We start from the raw sequence: 21,107 nt of genomic DNA on the forward strand, positions 1-21,107 counted from the left end.
TCCACAAGGATTAATAAATAACATGAAATCTATGTTTTAATAACTTTCCCTTTTCTTCTCTTGTTTGTTACATAGTATACATATTGTATACATATTGAAATGAGTACAACAACATTTATGAAGACCGAAATTAGTTACATTTTCAATAGACAGACAAAATACATTGATGATATTTTTGTTTTTTAATATCTGGTATATTTATAGTTGTTTGTTTATTTATTTTTAATTTTTAATCTCTGTTGAAGTTGTTATCCCTTTAATATTTAATGGATCAATTGAACATCTTGATGATATTTTTGTTTTTTGTTTTGTTTATTTATTTATTTTTAATTTTTAATTTTTAATTTCTGCTATAGTTGTTATCCCTTTAATATTTAATGGATCAATTGAACATCTTGATTGATATTTTTGTTTTGTTTTGTTTTTTAATATCTGGTATATTTATAGTTGTTCATTTATTTGTTTTTAGTTTTTAATTTTTGTTATAGTTGTTATCCCTTTAATATTTAATCATCCTCTCGGTCAGTGGACATAAAGTGATCCCTTCCGGTGGATTTATCTGGTACAAATATTTTGTGGATGTAGAGGTCACTAATCTCTGGGATAAGTGATCCCTTCTTGTAGATTTGCATGGTACAAATATTTTGTGGATGTAGTGGTCACTAATCTCTGGGATTTGTGAATCACATAGACAAAAAAATTGTCATCTTTAAAGATAATTACGAGCTAGTTATTGTATTGGCTAGAAAAATAAGCGGGGTGGATATGGCCATTTGGAGTAATACAACCCGTTAAGTGATCCCTTCCGGTGGATTTGCATGGTACAAATATTTTGTGGATGTAGTGTGATCCCTTCCGGTTGATTTGCATGGTACAAATATTTTGTGGATGTAGTGGTCACTAATCTCTGGGATCTGTGAATCACATAGACAAAAAAATTGTCATCTTTAAATATGATTACGAGCTAGTTATTGTATTGGCTAGAAAAGTAAGCAGGGTGGATATGGCCATTTGGAGTAATACAACCCGTTGCTATAATCATTATTAAACAAGTGAATTGATTGTGAACAATTGTCTTATCCCTAAAATGAGTGAAATTAAGAAGAGATTTTTAAGTGTATCAATGTAATAGGAGTGAAATTAAGAAGAGATTTTTAAGTGTATTATGTAATAGAAGTGGGGGGCATGTTTTAATTATTTTATGGTATTGTTAATAAGAGACTCAATATGCTTGCATAAAAATAAAATACATAATAAAATACATAATAAAATACATATTTAGCAGTAGGTTTATATCCATTTTTTAATCCATCTTGGTGGTGTTTAATAAATTCATGGTTAAAAAGAATTTATGTTAGTTTCAACATATTTAATGTGGGTGGAAGATACTCCCGATCAGGATGAGGAATAAGGTAGGTGAGGGTGGCAGGAGTGATCATTATAAGGGAAGGACAGCTGGATGTGAACACAGGAATGAGGCCGCCCTTCCAGCCAAAACAATGAGTAATCGGCCAGCACAAGTTTCAAGAAACCGGAGTGGGGAAGGTGGAATGCAGATGATTAACAATAGTGGCGGCGGTAATGGCAGAGCGAGAAGGGTGGTGAAGAGGCATTATATGAAGGTGGCAGAGGGTAAAGGAAAGGGTATTTCAGGCGGGACGAAGGAGGAGCTGAACGCGGCGCAGCCAGGAGGAACCATCAGGGAGGTCTGCGTTCTCGGGTATGTGCAACCTGCGACCTCTGTTTCCTTATTATCTATCACAATAGGTAGAATGGATATGTTTAATTATTGTGAAGTCCCTGATGATGAAAAGGGCCTGAGTGAGCTCGGCCGCCCCTCTGCCATACATTGTGAGGGTAAACTGGGACCGTCTCGGGTGGGAAATCCTGATGAAAAGGGTAACTGTAGCTGGGAGCACAGTCTGGAGAATAATTTGGAAAACCATGTCAAGAATTTCATTATAAGAGCAGAGGGGAGGCCTGATAGTGGGGACTCGAAGATTATGCCCTTAGTCCACCATCTGATCCGCATGACAGAGGGCCTTATACATCTATTGTACCCGGAGAATGGAGATCAGTGTCAGATTCAAAAAAACGAAGGTGATTGCAGTAGAAGCAGAGGAACAACCAAAGGGAAACTGGTAAGGCGACGATAAGAAACTCAAAAAACTGACACCTGTGATTGATGAATGTCTACAGGAGAGGGTAGAAGAAAGGATGGCGCGCCCGGGTCGTGGAAGAGGACGAGGAGGCAGAGGCCGTCCAAGGCAAGGGAACCCGGGAGGCAGGCCAACAGAAGCCCCAGGTAATCAACGCAGAGGAAGAAGGTCCACCCTGACAGCGGTTCAGGAAGCGGCAAGAGCTTACCAGGCAGGCACGGATGAGGATATCCGCCGTATCATCCAAAATATGGAATCCAATGTGTTGGAGGAACAGTCGGGATCAGAGACAGAAGAATGGGCAGAAATGGTTAGAGATCCAGGAAATACTAGGGGAAGGCTGACCCTGTACAGGTAGTCTCTGCATATTTACTGGGTCCTAAAATGCCTCCTGGCAAAGGCACTGGAACAGGTAGCGAAGGAAATGGTGGAAATCGCCAACGGTATGCCAAATTTGCAGAAGGAAATGAAAAACTTCCAAAAAACTTCCAAGTCATTATGATAAGATAGAATAACAAACTGGAAGAGATGTCTCAGTTGCTGTCTCGGATGGCTGGCACTCACCCTAGTCAGGAGGAACAAATGGATATCCCCATGGATATGGACCAGAATACAGGAACCAGAAAGGAATGATTTTCTTGAGGCTCTGATGTGGTTTTTGAACTTCTCCTTTTTACAGTTTTATGCAAATTAGTAGCTTAATAGGTAGTTTCAGTTGTATAGTGCATATAGCCAGTATGGAAAGACTTGTCAAATTTTGTTTTTGGAATGCTTATAGCAAACTAAGGTGGCCAACAGACCTGGTTTCCCTTCGGGGTAGGTTGAGGCCACCAAAACGTTGTATCTGGTCTCTTTGTTTAACATAAATAGAAAAGAATGGTACTACCTCCACTTACAAAAAAAATTGTGGGTGGAAGATAAGTAATGTCAACCATAAGGATTTAGGTTACTTTTAACATATTTAATGTGGGTGGAAGAGAAGTAATGTCAATCACAATAATTTATGTTATTTTCAACATGTTTATGGTGGGTGGAAGAAGATAAGTAATGTTTATGTTACTTTCAACATATTTAATGTGGGTGGGAAAGAAGTAATGTCAACCACAAGAATTTATGTTATTTTCAACATGAAGTAATGTCTTTGCGTGAGTTGAGTTGATATGTAGCAATTATTTAATTCATTTTTATCTTGGAATTGTAAAGTAACAAGAGTGTTTTGTTATACATCTCCCTGCTTTAAAGATGACTTTAAATTAGTTTCATATTTTCATGTTTTTGACCTTTTATAGTAGCAACTTTTCATGGTAGCAAAGAGCAATGTTGGTCTAGATGTGAATGGTTACATTATCCATGCTTTAAAGATGAATCTCAATTAATTTCATATTTTCATGTTTTTGACCTTTCATGGTAGCAAAAGGTAATGTGGATCTAGTTGTAAATTGTTACATCTTTTAAGTAGCAAGAATTTGATAGATCTATGTTAGTTTTAACATTTCCTTCAATTTTTTAATATCTCAATATACTAATAATAATAATACATTTTTAAAGTCACAACTTAAGTGAGAGATTAAATTCGCGCTTGAAAACCTTTTACTTGTTGGATAAGGGACTTTGACCGCTGAAATTAAAAGATATATATAGGAAGCACTTGTAGTAAGGAAATGATAAATGAAGTCTAAATGTGAACATGATATATTTGACACATTTGTAATAAAAGATAGATACATATTTAGAATCTATAGAAGTTTATGGATTGAACTAAATTAATCTCCCATTGAAGTTATTTTAGGAAATTGAATTATAGCAATTATTGCGAACTTTGATTTTGTGGTTTATGAACACTTTAAATTTGATATATTTGAAGTACTTATATTTCCCATTGAAGTTATTTTAGGAATTTGAATCCTATATCAATCACTGAGAACCTTGATTTTGTGGTTTGTGAACAATGAATTTAAGATATTTTGCAAGTAAAACTTAGTAATCTTATTTTAGAGAGTTATTATAATTATTATTTTATATATATATATATATTTTTTGAATAATTAACATCTTCATAGTAGTGTATTATTATAATTATTATTTTATATTCAAATTTATTTTTTTTATGAATTATTAGGGGTGCTATGTATGTTGAAATAATTTATATCATTGTATTTTGTATCATTATTAATATTTTAAATTCAAATTTTTATATTGTATTATTATTATTATTTTAAATTCAAACCTTTTTAACCTAACTTGAAATTTTAAAAGGAACATTTTTTTTAATTGCTAGATGAGAACACTTAATTATAATTATGTTGTTTTAAAAATATAGAATGATTTTAAATATTTTTTTTTCTCGGTAAATGCTATTCTATTAAAAAAGTAAAAAGATATGTACAAAGATCAGAGCCGCACAGGAGGCCGAGGCTAGTCCTCTAGCAAAAACTCAGGGATTTTACAGTAGGTGCTGTTCACAGGATGAACAATGCAGATCTTGAGATATTGATTGCTATCCCTGACATCCTGACAAAAAATATCCGGACTATGATACGCCCATCCTTCAGTAGTTTCAAAAATACATTGATATCTATCAAGACTGACTGTATAACAGAAAAAGAAGTCTGAATTTTCTAGTATTGCTATAACCATCTGAAGCCTAAGACAAAACAAACCCGAGACTTAAACTGTAAAACCATAGACAGAGAGTCAAAAAACATAACAAGCACCCGGAGTCGAATCAGTCGGCTTGACTTGGAGAGGCCTGCCTTTCTTCCTTCACCGGACTTGGAGAGGCTACCCATGTGACATAGCCTTCTTCGTCCAACAGCGGTGCTCCAGCCGAATCCGTTACCAGGTGTAAATTTCCAGAAGGGAAATGAGCTGGTTCTCTGACTTTGTCTTCTTCCATGGCCTGAGCGGGTTGCTGAGGAACATTCGAAGCAGGGGCTCCCTCGTTGATGAAGTCCGGGTGATAAACCAACCCCGTCATATCTCCGAGCAGAACGCCTTCATTCTGAGAACTGGGGGAAGCTGGAGGGGACGAGCTGGGATGGTGGGTTTCCTCCTCAGAGATAAACACAGAAAAATTCACAGTAACCGTCGGTCTATTAATCCGACTCTGGAAGACAAAACTGGAAGACTGGTATGAGCTGTTTGGGTTGGCTCTCTCCTGGTCAGACTGCGGAGAAGAGGGCTGAGCCAATGCAATTGGAGTTAGCTGCCGGGGCTCTGAAGGCGAGGGGCTTACTCTGATACCAGAGCGACCACCCCTTCGCGGAATACCTCGACTGCGAGGCATTGGGGAAGCACCAGGGAAACTGAGAAAACAGCTGAGACGGAGAAGAACCGGCGGAGCAGGGATGCTATGGAAGCCCGAATTGTTGTAGAGCCAAACGACTGAGGCCACAGGAGGGACGAGATGGAACATCTGAGACCACATGGTGATATAAAGGCCGAAGGCAAAACCCGCAGCGGGAAAATGAAGGCGCGTCATGTTGAAGAGCGCGAACCAGGACGAAAGGGCCATGCGCGCATTGAATTGCAGTGCCGTCCGAGATTGAGCGAACATTAATTCACTTACCATGAGCCTTAATATGGCGTGTTTCATGCGGGCCGGATGATCACCCTCCTGCCGGCTGGCAATCCAGATGGCTGGGCAGAAGGCCATGTCCTTAAATGCTAAGGTTAACACCCGCATCTGGGTAGAATGATTTTAAATATTATATAAAGAGATCAGAGATATTATCCACATAAATAATTAAATAATAAAGTTACATTGTGTAATATTAAACTTGTGAGTTAGATGATTAAATATTTTTCCACTTGTAGTTTTTGAAGATTTGATTTTTTAATGAATCATTTGAAGTGTTTTATATATATGATTTGGCTAGTGAGACATGTTTGGGAGAATTGAACTTTTGATCACTTAGATACACAAGGGCTTGCCAACATGTTTTTTGCCAATTGTGCTACCACTCGCGAACTATGTATGCTAGAATAATTAATATGATCACATTACTATTATTATTGTTGTTGTCGTCAGTTTCCATTAATTCATAATTTAGTCATATAAACAAAAGTTTTAATGTTGTGGCTTGCTGCAAGGGAATCTAGACCAACTACAGTAAATATATTTTCTTGTATCTAGCAAAATTATCCATGCTAAACCTATTTCAAAGCTATATCTAGGCCATGACATATGTCTGGAAATGTCATCATAGTGATTACAAAATGATATTGGGTATAAATAACAAGCCACAACTGTAAAACATAGGCAACTTCAAAAGTAAAATTAGAAAACATAAACAGAAAAACCTGGGCTAGTGTCCTTCCCAAAAGACGTTGTAGTGGCGAGATCTTGTTTGCTCGGACCTGGTGTGGGTTGCCTTTCACACATATATGTGGGCCAATCAAGCATCCATGATGACTAAACAAGAATGCAAATGCTTTTGGACCGGTTGGATGTCATTGAGGTGTACAATGAGTTCATTGCGTTCTTGCTTTTCTTGAATGACACGACCCAACATTGTTTTCATCTGCTAATACAAAGTTATGGAGTGCAAGTATTGTTTCTTATGACCCTTAGAATCCAACTTGAAACAATAGCTTGAATTTCTAAGTCGGAGTGGGCATCCTTATCACGAATTGCTCGAAAGACATTGCAGGGGTGCGATCTTGTTTGCTTGGACTGTCTTTAATATAATAAGTGCACCTCTGTATGGAAATCGAGCGTTTAGGATGACTAAACAAGGACTCAAGAGCTTTTGGACTTGTTGGTTGTCATTGAGGCGTACATTGATTTTGTTGTAGTCTTCCGACTTCTCTTGAATGACACAACCCAACATTGTTTTCATTTGCCAGTACAAAATTTTGGAGTGCAAGTATTGATTCCCACAACCCCTGGTATGTCTAGATTTTGGAATCCAACCTAAAGCAATAGCCTAAAATTTTGAGTCAAAGTGGGCATTTTGTCGCAAACAACCTGGGCCTTAACAATACATATTTCATCTTGAATTTTTGATTGGGTGGATGAGTGGTAGAGATACGCTGCAGTGTAAGCCTAAGATCGTGCTCTAGGCCTACTGGTGGGGCCAAGACCACTAGAGCTTTGCCTCAAAAGCATATGTTGCTATGGCATGGTGACAAGGAGAATATCTGTAGCAAGAGTGGGCATAGGACACAAGAGACCAACAAGAAACAGAAGGGTGGGGGAAGACTAAGACATGGTGAAAAAGTGAATGGACTTCATAAATAGGGGTGGAGAATAGAGCTAGAATAGATTGAAACACACAGGGGAAATGGAACCAAATTCATTAAATAAACATCCACCTTATTAGGGAGAGAAATTGGAAACCCTCCACCCAAGATACAACAGACCGTAGTGATTAGGACAAGGACCAAAACTAGCCACCTGCACTGGATAAAAGGATGCATGAGATTAAAACTAAAATATGATTTGGGAAGGAAAAAAGTCTAGAGTTTATTATCACACTTGAAAGAGATTAATTCCAAATGAACCCAAAAGCATGCCAACCTGACTTCGACGGAAAAAACCATCCACTTTCTCCAATAGGGACAATTGAGTGTTACAAAGTGTAAAATCATCAAGACAAAATGGAGGATGGAAGATTACGCCAAGAAGACCTAATCCTTCCTTAATCAATTCACAACAATTCTAGACACATGAGAGGAAAAATCCCACAAGCGGCATGAGGGAAAATTAGAAACTCCAAATAACTGTTTCGTTGCCACCAGTGAGGCAAAGAAGACAAAGTGGGAGTGAATGCTCCATGTTTAAAGTGCTAGGGTGTCATAACTCTTAGACTTGTGTGAATGTATGGTGTTGTTTGGCCATTACATCCCCCTATTTAATGCATGGAATGGTTGTAGGGTGCCAACTTCCCCCCTCCTCAACATCCCCATCAAAGATAACATATTATTATTGTTATTTTAAATTCTAACTTCTTCTTCTTCTTCTTTTTTTCTAATTTATAACTTGAATTTTTATAGAGACATTTCTAAGAAAATTTGGTTTGCTAAGAAAAAAATATGCATAATTATGTTTCTAAAATAGGTGATAATTGCAAAAATTATATAAAGAGGTCAGATGTATTGTCCACAAAAATAATTAGATCATAAAGTTTTTTTGTAAATGTAAATATGCTTTATATCGTTTCTAAAAGTGGATATTATATGAGCAACAAAGGCATAATCATAGCAATATAGAGTCATGATCAACTCAAAAACCAAACAACAAAAAGAAAACACTATCTTTTATAAAAGCATTCAAGCTTTGGATCAAAACCATGATTCCAAGTCAGTTATCAATGTCACAAGCTTGTGCACCAAAGAAATTGAACACCATCATAAGTTTGGAAAATACAAAACAACCCGCACCCATGCAAAGCCACTGGAATGAAATTATATGAAATTGAGTACCAAAGCTCCAAAGGCCAAGATACAACGCTATAAGGTGGCAACATGCAAATAACACACCAGAGAAAGTCACATCAGCTGGAAATGAGCCAAAACCATTGTCTCATAGTTCAACTGAAATTCCACAGAACATGAGCCAAAAAACCAAGTTATATCCCCACGCTTAACCATGCCTGAGAGAAAAGGCACCAAAACAAACACCCAAGAGGGCCACGTAGAAACAATAGAGCCATGTAACACTATCAAAAGGGAATGACAAATACCTAAAATCACCATACTAGTCATGGTCCGAAGAAGCCACGTAGAAACAATACAGCCAGGTAACACTATCAAAAGGGAATGACAAATGCCTAAAACTACCATACTAGTCATGGTCCAAAGAAATCAGAGCAAGAGTCTGTACATTATCCGCTGGAGGGTTAGTAAGATATCATAAGAAAAATCATTGACAAAGCTCTCCACCCACATCAGACAAGAGTCAACATTATCTAGAAAAAATCTCATGTTACGAAGCATATGTTTAATATCTCCTAATGAAGAAAACACTATAATTTTCAACTTGTTTATCTTTGAAAATGAGATGCAAAATAGTTGTCATTTATTGATTAAGGGCCAAAGAACTCATGAACTTCAACCTCCTTGTCTTGAATCTACCAGGAGCTGGAAGCCATTTAGCATCCTCCCCCACCAATTCTGAGTCAGAGAAGTAAGGATGATCCCTTGCTTCCTTGTTTTCCAGGACTAATATCTCCTTACTCACTTCCATAGGAACAACATCAAATGCAGTAGCCATAGAATCATAGGAAAAAAGGTGAACTGTTTTGTGCCCAATCTTGCTTCCGCATCCCCTCCGACTGCTCATCCTATTTCTTGGAGGCATGAGCACCGCTGCAAATGGACACAAAGGACAACGATTAGATAAACCTCGACTATTAAAATTGGACAAAGAACGATAAGGGGGCTCTTGAAATCCATACCTTAAAACAAAATGGTCATCACCCAAAGAACATACTAGAGGCTCAAAACCCAAGAGATTATCCATCTCTGACTATAATTCAGTCTCATAACCCAACATGAAGATCTTACTACCTTCTTATGACCCAAACTGGATTGAAGGTAGTTAGAACAATATTTAGATACCTGAAATGACCAAATAGCCCTAGAAAACCACACACTTTGAACTACTAGCAATAGAATCATATCCACGAGCAATTGACTTAAAAAATCAACAATAAAATCTCCAAACACTAACAGTGCCACGCTCAAAGACGAAGAACTAAGTGTCCAAGTTAACCGAATTATCCTGAACTAGTGAGCATATATATCCAGAAATTGACTTGAAACAATACACATATAATTTCCCCAAAGACCTAGAAATTAATAAGAAACTCATAACCAATGACCCAAATATACAGACTAAGAACAATAATTTCCAGCATGAGCTCATACTAAGCAAATGCCAACTCACTAGACAACAATGGCGCTCAATAAATACTAGAGGATACCAACGAATTGAACGCCAACAAACAAAGACACTACCAAATGCAGAACTCCCACGTGAATTGATTGAAAACCAGAATAGCTACAACATATAACAAAAGGAATATCAATGAGAGAATCCAAATGACACAAAAATCCCAAGACCAATGTTTAGGTGCCAGAATACACAGTGTACCAGAGAAATCGCCTTTAAACTTCAATTGATAACAATATTCAACCTCTAGTGGAGGCCGAGGAATTATCCTCGCCTCCTTGCTCAATCAACTTGAAACCACGTCCTTCCATCATCATAAACCTGCAATTTAATTTACCTTGCGACACACATGTTAAGGTACCGACATTGACTGCCTCCTACCACACCCACCTGAGAATGAACCAAGTGTTCATTTGACACCATCTCCAATGCATCCGATGAAGCCATGGTAACACCCCATCGGGGAATTAAATCATAAAGTTACATGGTACACTATTCAAATTAAAATTATGAATTAGATGAAAGATATTTTTAAAATGAGAAATATTTTCTTTTTCAAAAAAAGATTGCTTTTGCTTCATCTTTATAAGTGCTTTATTTGGTCAAAGGAGCAGACTTAATGAGCATTTATTTCATCTTTGTAAGTGTTTTATTGGGTCAAAGCGGAAGAATTAGTGAGCTACTTCATTCTTTAATGTCTTATAAAAGTGAAAGTTTTAAAATTATATTTGAGATTTCTTTTTATTTTTTTCTTAATTTGGTTAACAAATTAATAGTAGTTTTGAATTTTATATTAAAGCGATATTGATTTTTTTACTCTAGTATTGACCACTACCATTTTCTAATAAAATTGATTAATCTTTTTTTATATAAAAGAACTTCTAATATTGTATTTGAAAAGTTGGTTTATGGTAGGTGCTTTTCTCTTTTGGATGTAGTGTACTATGTGGTTTTTGAAAATCATGTGTGAGATGTAAACAATTACCATTTCCAAGAAACATAATTTTATGGGTAGTGTATATTAACAAAAAAGATGCATTTAACTTGAAATTGATTTAGCAGGTAAAGGGTTAATGAATTCAAATGTGAATCCTGTTATATATGACACATTTTCAATTTACAAAAAAAAAAAATTAAATAGGTTTTACTTTTCATTATATTTATGTTGTGTGATGTAAACAACTACCATTTCCGAGAAACATGATTTTATGGGTAGTGTATATTAACAAAGAAGATGCATTTAACTTGAAACTGATTTAGTAGGTAAAGGGTTAATGGATTCAAATGTGAATCCTGTTATATATGACACATTTTCAATTTGCAAAAAAAAAAGATTAAATAGGTTTTACTTTTCATTATTTATGTTGCGATGTATGAAAGTTATGGATTGAGCTTGGTTTCACCATATGTTAATTTAGGAGAAACTTGTTATATATTATAGTAGTTGAAATAAACCACATTACTAATTGAAAAATATTTTGGCAAAAGTTTTGAGCCACATTATTAATAAAATTAAAATTTCAATGTTATTTTTTAACTTTTTTGAAATAGGAAAATAACATTATTTAAGGTGTTATATATGTCAGTATATTGATAGTATTGTATATGTATATTATTAGAGGAAATTTCAGTTTAAAAATAACTTTTTGTAAGAATAAATAATAAAATAATAGTTAAAATAATAAAATAAAAGTTATGAATATTGGTGAGAAAAGAATAAATTAATTTTTAATTGTATTTTTGGCTTATCTCCATATAAGTTTATTCAAATTTCAAGTGTATAATGGAATTAAATTCTACATCCAACGAGTGCCCATAATTTATTTTGCATCTAACGGGTGTCTACACTTGAAATTTGAGTAAACCTATAAAGAGATAAGCCAAAAATACAATAAAAAAACAGTTTTTCTTTTTTTCCTTCCAAAATATTTACATGTAGCTATTTTTAAATTTTAAAGATTAATTTTAAGAATTTTTATTGGTTTACATATTATGATATGAAAATTACGTAAAAATTTCATAAATACTTTTATATTGAATTTTTTTCTAAAATTCATATTTAAATTTAATTCGAGAAAATATGTTTTTTAAACTCTTTATTTTGAAAATTTTAAATTTAAAATATTTTGATTGTTTTACATATTATAATATGAAAATTATATAGACACTTTTATATTAAAATTTCTTTCTAAAATTCATATTTAAATTTATTTGAGAAAATATGTTTTTTTTTTACGCTCTTTATTTTAAGATTCGAGAAAGCAGTTGTTTTTTAAACCCCTTATTTTAAAATTGGAAAAATAGATGTTTTTAAATAAATTTGGTTAGATAAGAAACATTTTATATATCAAAATATATTATTCGTACTTATATCAAATTTGAGATAAAGGAGGTTTAACGTTATTCTGCGTAGAAACAAATAATGTATACTCACACCTATTTTTGTTGTTAATTTACTTTATACAAAAGAACTTTCAACATTCTATTTGGAAGTTCTTTCACAATTTTGGTTGTAATAATGGCAAATTGTTGTAATAATGGTTTGCCATAAAGAGTTTTAATGTTATTAGGTAAATGCACATGGGTATGCTTTAAGATTTTTTAATGAGGAAAAAAGTAATAAATTAAATAAAAAGTTGGTTACTTTCAAGTATTATAAAAACATTTTATATTATTAGTGTTATCAATATTTTCATTTTATAGATTTTGTTAAATGATTGTTTAATTATGATGTTTGGCTTTTGTGATAATTTTAAGAGTAAATAAAATTTAATTTATAATCAATATTGACGCATAAAAATTTGAGTTCGGGAGAGAGGGGGTTAATAGTGGTATAAAAATTAATGAAGTAGTCAAAGGTCAATGGGTTAAACATTTAATATGTAAATAAAAATAATAATGGGCTAATAGTGGTATAAAAATTAATGATGGAGTCAAAAGTCGATAGGTTAAACATTTAATATGTAAATAAAAATAATAAAATTATTTTAAAATAACATAAACTGTTTAAAACAAGTTCACAAATTGAGTGGGTGTAAAACTATCGATAAGTGATTTTCACAATATTTTGAGAAATTTAACATTCAAAATATTATGTCCAATATATATTGTTTAATGTTTTAGCATATGTACACTTCAAATAAAATTTTGAGAAATTAATCACTGTTTTAAGTTAAGGGATTAAGTTACTGAAATTAGTTATCGAGTAGAAGGGAGGGAAGCCAATTGTGGAGTAAAGACTAATAGTTGAGATAGAACACAATAAGTCAACATTCAATATGCCAATAAAATATAATAAAAACTTGTAATAACTCACTTAAATTGTGTGGGTCTAAAATTATCTAGAAAGCAACTTTTATTACACCGAATTAATAGGTTTGTAATACAAAACATCATGTCCAATACATGTCATATAATGTTGTAATATATGGGCTTTTCAAAACTTTCAACATTTGACACTGCCCTATATTAGGGGAATTTTGAGGTTAAAAATGAGTTTCAAAATGAAAAATATACTATCAAAATCAACTTTAAAAGGACCAATAGGATTCAAAATGATGATGTCAACTAGAGAGTGAATACTTTTGGACAAAAGAAAGAACATTATTTTGTTTAATTGAAAATTTGACTTATCTCCTTATTGGTTTACTCATTAAATGGAGTAAATACTTTTGGACAAAAAAAAGAACATTATTTTGTTTAATTGAAATTTTGACGTATCTCCTTATTGGTTTACTCATTAAATGTAGACACTTGTTTGATGTAGATTTTTAAATCAAGAAATATGTTTTTTTTTTTTTTAATGTATTTCCAATTTATCTTACTATGTATGTATCAAAAGTATGTAGAGCGGGTATTTGTTGGATGGAAAGTGGTTATATTTCCTATCCAACATAATTCGATTTTAACTACATATTTCTTATCATTTTTTCAGGTTACAAAGCTCGGAGAAAATCTCCAATTACTCTCCCTCATTTCAAGGATGGTACCCATGGTAAACCTTAGAATCCTCACTGCACAAGGTTGGTCAACAATAAGGCTTGAAGCTATTACAACAATATACTCAATATGAGATCCAATTCACTTTTGGGAATTGAACCTGGGTTGGGAGGATAACAATATTCCTGCCAATCACTTGAGATAAACCTAATTAACACATATTTCTTGTCATATCTAATTGATTGATTGATATTTGGAGAATGTTGGTAGTGAATGGTATTTAAATATGCATAACATCAATTCCATATAAAGCCCATTCCTAATTTTCACTTGCACATTCAATCAAATATTTATGGTCAACTTAACCTTCTAGTGTGTTAAACAACCCAACATTAAATGTGTTTTTGGGAATTGGATCGGCGCTGGGAGGATAACCATATTCCTCCCAATCACCTGAGATAAACCCAATTAACACATTTTTCTTGTCGTATCTAATTGATTGGTTGATAGTTGGAGAATGTTATTTAAATATACGTAATATCAATTCCATATAAAGCCCATTCCTAATTTTCACTTGCACATTCAATGAAATATTTATGGTCAACTTAACCTTCTCGTGTGTTTAACAACCCAACATTAAATGTGTAATCTATAATGCAATCAAGGGCCATGTATTGTTCAATTCATCAAATCAATTCCATAAGACCATTATATTTTTTAGAAGGATAAGGATCAAAGAGGGGAGTTTCCAACAAATAGATCATACTCAATCAACCTTAGACACAAATTTCATTATTTGACAAATATACAATCTAGGACAATCAATACCAATAGTCTATTCAAACAACTAAAAGGTTTACAAAATGTGCAGTGCTTCATGCAATAACAATGAAATATTCTCTTAAATGATGGATCCCAATACCATAAGAATCTCATGAGAGGATAAAAATCTATTAGGATTTGATCTACCACCAAAGATATATTAGGATTTAATGCTAGAGTAATAAAACAATATATAATGCTCATCATTGCCATGAAATCTTGGTTTGACATCTCTTGGCTTGAATGAGAACAACATTTATTGTGGAGCTCTGATAGTGGTAAACAATCATAAAGTTGAAAGAATAGATATAGTGGAAGAGTTGTTATATTTAAATTCATGGCTTGTAGACAAGGCATACGAAAAAAAATTGGCTATGGATCAAGCTAGAAAAACATTTGTCTGTATCACATTGATAAGTTGAACATAATAATGATAGATCTGTAGGTGCTCATCAATATTTGATGAGATATGTATCAAGGAAAATAATGTTTACATAATAAAATGATCAATTTTAGGATTTATTGTAAAGTAGCATAAGAAGTGCGCTGCTAAACTTAAGGTTTAAATGTTCTAATGTTTCCTTGCAAGGATGTAAATGATCACGCTTCTTCAATTTCTATATGGTATGGTGAGTCTGAGGCATGAGTGTTCAAGCTCATTATTATGATTATGGTGGATCATAATGGTGATTATTTTTCAATGCCCCTAGGAATATAGAATTTCAAGTCTCCTTTTCAATGGTTGTGAATGTGAGTGACATCTAGGACCACAAGAGTGTTTCTGAGATGGCTAATGAAACATTCGTTGGTCTCTACCAACCAAGATCATTGTGATGAAAATGAGATACGTATGTTGGATAACACATTACCTTTTGTTGATGTGTAATTGATTGATGGGTGAAGATATCTAAAATTACATATGAATCATTTTATTCATTTTGACGGACCCTCCTATCCATCAAGTATATTTTTTTATGATGGTTTATTTCTAACACTTTCTTTCACATAATATATTATATTTTCATCCCTGGGGTCTTGGATAGACAATGATTGGGTACTATATTAAGGCACTCTTTGATGCGAATTCACTGGTTCAATTCCTCGCCTCAATCAGGTTGATATATTGAACATGTAATCCCACCAAGATTAACAAAAAAAAAGATTTTATCTTTTCATTTTATATTGTAGTATATGTGTTTTTGTTATTTTTTATTATGAATACAATTATCATGAATAATGGAGTGACATGATTTCTCTGCCACTTGAGCTGAAATAATAACACTTTGAGGTTTTTGACGAGATGCCATTATGGTGATTCCATCACATTGTAGTGAAGTTAATGTGAAACCTATCATCCTACCTGATAACATGATAGATCCAACGAAGTTTCGATATTTTCTCAAGTCTTACATTAGTTAGTCTATATGTTTCTAAGTTTTGAGTATACATATATTGATACAAGTCAATTTTCAACTAGCTTGTCAAAATGACAAGTTTAAGAATTAAGTAGATGTAAATAATGATGTACAAATTTCAAAATTGCTAGTACATGAGGGATAAATAAGGAAAATAAAATTTAATCACTAGCCATTGTTGGGGGTGGTTAAAGTATTTTTGGTGTGGCTACTCTGTGCATTTGGGAAAGAATATGGATGTGACATTCATTGAATGAACATGTGAAAACACCCTATTTAGTTGCAAGTAGAGGACAAGCTAATGTTCACGTGCAACCCCCACAAATTTCAATCCCTGGTAAGGGGGAGGTGTAAGAATAGGGATATTGTCTTTGGCATAGTCTATTTATTTTATGTTTTGAATTTTATACTATCACTTTTCTAAATTCTTAGGTGGTCTAACACCCATTGCTAATTTCACCTAGGTTCCTTAGTTTCCCCATCTCCATTTCTTCTCTATCCTCCATTTTGGCACCCATTGCCAATTTCACCTAGGTTCCTTAGTTTCCCCATCTCCATTTCTTCTCTATCCTCCATTTTGGCTACAACAATGGGTATGTCAAAGTGCATTACTACATGCCCCCACCCTTTAAATTTTCATCCCTATCAAATTCTGAACCTAGCATCCCAATAATTAGTTTCTAGCATATTCTTATAGATCTAGTGAATAAAAGCACAACTAGGTTCTTAACACATTTATTGATTGAGAGCAAAATTTTAAAACCAATCTCAATCATATGTGACACATAATTTTTTCCCATTTAACAAATATTCATTAAATTAATATTATGAACCTACTTGGGTTCCCATCCGAGGATAATGACCCAATTGAGGAAAATACATTTACAACATACTTTGGATCCGATCCAGCTGATCAGGTCCTAGACATTTTCTTGATCAACTTAGCTGATTTGGATCTCTAATGTTGTACCTCTGCACCTTCCTTAGAGTTGGCACACTTGAGTATCTCACTCCTCACTTGAGAAAATCTATTTCTTAATGGCTTGTGCCACTGCTTGGTGAGTCCTTCTTCTCTCTTTAGACTTGCTTTTATAACTTTTCGTTGAAGTAAATCCATAACCATAATCTCTAAATTGATGGATGGCTAAGGTTATATCTCACATCACTTGAGATCAACGGTTGAGAATAAAACATAACCACTAAAGTTTCTTTAGCTCAATAGCCAACATAGTTAATTATGTGCTTTTTCTAAGTTAGAATTAGGCTAATTTATGATAAAAACTTACTTAATACAGGAGACTTTCAGAAATTTTTGCATGCCTAGACACTTAGGCTTGTGAAAAAACACTTTCTTGAGCTACAAACATTAACACTCCTTTTTTAACACTTTCTCTTATCAAGGGGGTGCTTTTTCCACTTGGAACAAGCTCTGATCCTGGAACTACATCCGCCACCATGGATGTTCCCTTTGAATTGGAATCCTTCCTTACTACCTAGTTCAAAATCATCCTCGAATACCAACTCCCTTTGGACTTGTCCCTATAATTCTCTGTCACCTGAACATCCTGTAAGGTGATCTCATACCAAGAGACCTTGAAAGACTTGGAAGGATTTGTTGAATACTCGTCCCTGCCTGAACTTGGAGATTAAATCCCTTTGAACTACTCAAGCTTCAAAGCTTCCCACTTCTTGTTCTCTAGCATTGTTTTGCTTCTTTCCGTGGTTCAAATATGCTAGTCCTTTATCCTACTGCAATGATGTCCATCATCTAAGCTAGATCCGATGGATTTGATCGGTGTCTTTCCATCCTAAAATACTACAACAAAACCATTATTCTTTATCATAGAGAATGTGAGCGAACTTTTCTTGAGTACTGACACCCATAACACGTCCTTTACTTCCAACAAGCCTCTCGAATCAAGTTAAAATATCACTATTATAACTCTGTTTACTACATGTTTGGTATCAACACTAAACTCCACATGCAACTCTAAGTCCCACTATGTCAAGATACCAAACAACTCCCATGATCCTATCATATGTTGTGTGTCTCCACTATTCAGTAACCATGCACTAGCTGGTATGGTGCTTGAGTAAAGGTAGGAAACAAATGAGAATTTAGTTTCAAACTTCTTGGCAAACTCTTCCACTTGAGCTTCTACCATCGCAGTGTTGAGGCCTCAACCACCCCTCTTAATTTCTTTGAAATTATGGGGCTCTCCATGTAAATTTTGCTAAGATTTCTTTAGGAATGCTTTAATTTTGCTAAATTTAGGTGATTTTATCTTTTCTTTGATTTTCGTTTTGAAGGCTTCATTGTTTTTGTTTTGCTACAAGCTTTCCAACGGTTCAAATTTCACTTGATTCTATTGGATAGTTTGAAAGTTATGATTGGTCAAAGTTTGGTCATTTTATGACCTAGGTATTAAAATATGTAAATATGTATTTTATAATATTTTATAAATTGCATAAATTAAATTAATTTTAATATGTAAATAAAATTTTAACTAATTAATTTAGTTCATTAAGTTAATTTATTGTAAGCTAATTTAATTTAATTAAGTTAATTAATTTGTTTAATTTAGTTAATTAGGTTAATTTTTAATTTAGTTAATAATATAAATATAATTTTAGGTTAATTAATTTAATTATTTTTATTAAATTATTTGTATTTTTTTAAAAAAAGAAATTCTAAAAATATATTTTAGATTTTAGATTTAATTAAATTAAAATTAAACTATAACAAAATTGAATAAAATATATTATAAATATAATGATATAAATAATAATAAAATAATTTAATAAAGAATATATTAAGAATCACTGTAGATGGGCATATATGGCGTCACCCGGACGATAAAATCTTGGGGATTTCATATGGTACTCCATCGAAAACTCCCGAGGTTTTATCGCAGGGATGACGTGGAGCATCTCACATATATCATATAAGGGGGCACAAAACATGTCATATAAGAGGGCCTCAAGTCATATATTAAAGGGGACTGCATGTTTCGTTTTGATCAAGTCATGGTGGATAGGGGTCCCACTCTCCACCCAAGTGGGCCCCTTTCACCACTTCCCTCCATCCACTTCACGTGCCTCTATCCTCCATACCATAACATTGAACCCCTCCCCCCCACCCCTTATATATATATATCGAGGAAAAAGACGCGTAATTTCATTCATATATGGATGAAGAAAATTACATTTAATATATACACTGCATGAGTGTACTTTGAGAAAGTAACTAGTAGAAATAACAAAAAATATGAACATGGTTTGGGAAAATAAAACAAATCCCCCAAAACCATGCTAATAAGTTACATATTACAATAAAAGTATCATATCAAGGATCCCAAAAGATGCAAAAAGGAAAAAAAAAAAAAAAAAAAAAAACGGGCCTTGGGCCCATATAGAGACACAGTGCATAAATAGGCTACATGTCCAAAAAACGTAATCCTGTACACCATGTACAACCATGAACGACTAAAATATTGAGATCTCTTTTATATATATATATATATATATATATATATACACACTTTGTTAAAACAAAAAATTAAATTATATGTGCCCATTTTTTTTTTCAAACAAACTTCAAGCTGTTTTCGAACTCCAACTTCAGAGAGTGATATCTCAAGATCTATTACACCAAATGAGGCACATAAGGGCTCATAAAAAAACACATTTCAGAGGAAAAAAAATCTCATAGTGGTTATTTGACTAAATCTATCCATTTACTACCCCTAAGAATTAGCAGAAATCAAGGTTGCGAATTTGCAACCAATAAAGATTTTCTAAGTTTCTTTTGGGAGAAATTTCGTTTGCAAAGAAGATCTGTTGTCGGTAATTCATTCATAGATTGTTCATTTGCCAATGCTCTGCCAACATAAAGTTATGGAAAGCATGATTTTTTTTTTATAATCAATTTATTTGTTTGATGTCGACAATTTTGAATTATTGGGTTTTGTGTGCATATTTGATATGTTCGTTAATTATGATTCTGTGATTGTTTTGCAGAGGTTGTGGGAGAAAATCATGCCCTGTAGCTTATGAGGAATGACATTGGAACATCAGATAGGAAAAGAAGATTTCTTCAACCTTCAAACACACTAAAAATATTCACTCAGCTCTCATGTAAACATAATTCCATTTTTGGGATTTGATTTGTAAATTCTCTGTAAAAAGAGCCTTTTTGCACTACTGTAAGGCACTGATTTTGTAGAAAATTGGCTATCTATTGGGTCAGTGAATGCAATAATCTTTATTGTAATCAATTCTTATGCACTATTGCTAGTTTTTGGAGATTTAATAACGAGATTATTTTGTCATTGTTCATAATTTTTCTATTTTTATGGGTATGATTTCCTTTTCAAACACTATTGTTTGAATTTAGATATTTCATGTTTATTTAAAGCATTGTCAAGCTAACTTGTAGGGTTGCGCAAAGACGGATTTAGGGAAAATTGTAGCATTTGGGCAGGCTTTTATGCATTAAGCTGCTAGCTATCTATCGACTTAATGTCATATTCGTTTTGGTATTATTCTTGTCATTTTATTTACGCTATTCCTGTATTTTGACATGATCTATTGACTTGAATGCATTTCAATTTGAATTTAGATACATGTACAATAGAGATTTGATAACTATTTATCAGATAATTATTTTTGCATATTTGAATTAGTGACATGCCTTGGAACTATTCCCTTGGCCTGTTAACTTCATTTTATTTTGAATTCAAATTGCTCCATATTTTATTATCTTCCTTTTGATTGGGATGAAATCTATATATTTTCGTGATTGAGATAGATTTAGATTTACTCATGTTATTTTAATTTTAGATTAGATTTCATTGACATTCAAATTTAGGAAAC

The sequence above is a fragment of the Pinus tabuliformis genome, chromosome 3_2, assembly GCF_031772625.1.
Source record: "Pinus tabuliformis cultivar Carrire ecotype Pingquan chromosome 3_2, CPIR1, whole genome shotgun sequence".
Taxonomy (NCBI): Eukaryota; Viridiplantae; Streptophyta; class Pinopsida; order Pinales; family Pinaceae; genus Pinus; species Pinus tabuliformis.